We start from the raw sequence: 2,171 nt of genomic DNA on the forward strand, positions 1-2,171 counted from the left end.
GCCGGTTCTAGCCCTTCCGTCCTGCTCGCTGAGGAAGCCAGCCAATCACAGCGCTCGCTGAGGAAGCCAGCCAATCACAGCGCTCGGGCGTTCTCGGACGGAAACGCTGCCCTGCGGCGGGGCGGCCGTGTCACTGCCGGACGCGCGTCATTCTCACGCAGCGCCTTCTGCTATCGTCTAGACGGTCCGATATATACAACCATCTGGATGTCAGACCCCCCCTAGACAACCCCCCCCCCCGAGCACCACCAGGTGACATCCTGTACAACACGCCTCTGGGATGAAAAGGAGAGACCGCGACGGAGAGACGAGAGTGAGACGGGAGGTACTCACCCCGAAACAGGAGTAGACTGCGGATATGAACATGACCACCAGCAGGAGGACCAGACACGTGGAGAAGAACCCCATCATGAGACTGGAGCTGGAGGGAGAGAACAGAATTGGGTCAGAGGAACGCGTGACGCAATAAAGAAACGACAGGAGAGGGGGATGAGGTAGAGAGAAGAAAGGACAGGAGAGGGGGATGAGGTAGAGAGAAGGACAGGAGAGGGGGATGAGGTAGAGAGAAGGACAGGAGAGGGGATGAGGTAGAGAGAAGGACAGGAGAGAGGGATGAGGTAGAGAGAAGAAAGGACAGGAGAGGGGGATGAGGTAGAGAGAAGGACAGGAGAGGAGGATGAGGTAGAGAGAAGAAAGGACAGGAGAGGAGGATGGGGTAGAGAGAAGTTAGACTGTGAAACACAATAACTCGAGGGAGAGATTTGGAGATGAATGATGCAGAGGGGGAACGAGGGATGAGAAGGAGGTGAAGGATGCAGAGGGGGAACGAGGGATGAGAAGGAGGTGAAGGATGCAGAGGAGGAACGAGGGATGAGGAGGAGATGAATGATGCAGAGGGGGAACGAGGGATGAGAAGGAGGTGAAGGATGCAGAGGGGGAACGAGGGATGAGAAGGAGGTGAAGGAGGCAGAGGAGGAACGAGGGATGAGAAGGAGATGAAGGATGCAGAGGAGGAACGAGGGATGAGAAGGAGGTGAAGGATGCAGAGGGGGAACGAGGGATGAGAAGGAGGTGAAGGATGCAGAGGGGGAACGAGGGATGAGAAGGAGGTGAAGGAGGCAGAGGGGGAACGAGGGATGAGAAGGAGGTGAAGGATGCAGAGGGGGAACGAGGGATGAGAAGGAGGTGAAGGATGCAGAGGGGGAACGAGGGATGAGAGTGGAGAGACGAACAGATGAACGGCATCCTGGGATGGAGAGAATGGAGCCATAAAAAGATCAAGGAGGAGGGAAAAGGACAATAAAAAAATGATCAATATGGAGAGAGAGAGAAGGAAAGGGAGAGAGGAAGGGACAGAGAAAGAGAGAAAGAGAGGGGGACAGAGGAGGAGAGAGAGAGGGAGAAAGGGAGAGGGAAAGGGAGAGAGGAAGGGAGAGAGAAAGAGAGAAAGAGAGGGGGATAGAGGAGGAGAGAGAGAGGGAGAAAGAGAGATGGAGTGGCACATCATTATGGGGGGATTTCCTCTGTCTGTCATCCTTCACCTGTGATGACCACCTGGATGAGTCTTACTGTGATGACCACCTGGATGAGACTCACTGTGATGACCACCTGGATGAGTCTTACTGTGATGATCATGTGGATGAGACTTGTGATGATCATGTGGATGAGACTTACTGTGATGACCACCTGGATGAGTCTTACTGTGATGACCATGTGGATGAGTCTTACTGTGATGACCATGTGGATGAGTCTTACTGTGATGACCATGTGGATGACACTTGTGATGACCATGTGGATGAGACCTGTGATGACCACCTGGATGAGACTTACTGTGATGACCATGTGGATGAGACTTGTGATGACCATGTGGATGAGTCTTACTGTGATGACCACCTGGATGAGTCTTACTGTGATGACCACCTGGATGAGACTTACTGTGATGACCATGTGGATGAGACTTACTGTGATGACCATGTGGATGAGACTTACTGTGATGACCATGTGGATGACACTTGTGATGACCACCTGGATGAGACTTACTGTGATGACCACCTGGATGAGACTTACTGTGATGACCATGTGGATGAGACTTACTGTGATGACCATGTGGATGAGACTTACTGTGATGACCACCTGGATGAGACTTACTGTGATGACCATGTGGATGAGAC

Source organism: Borostomias antarcticus, assembly GCF_949987555.1.
Source record: "Borostomias antarcticus genome assembly, chromosome: 17".
Taxonomy (NCBI): domain Eukaryota; kingdom Metazoa; phylum Chordata; class Actinopteri; order Stomiiformes; family Stomiidae; genus Borostomias; species Borostomias antarcticus.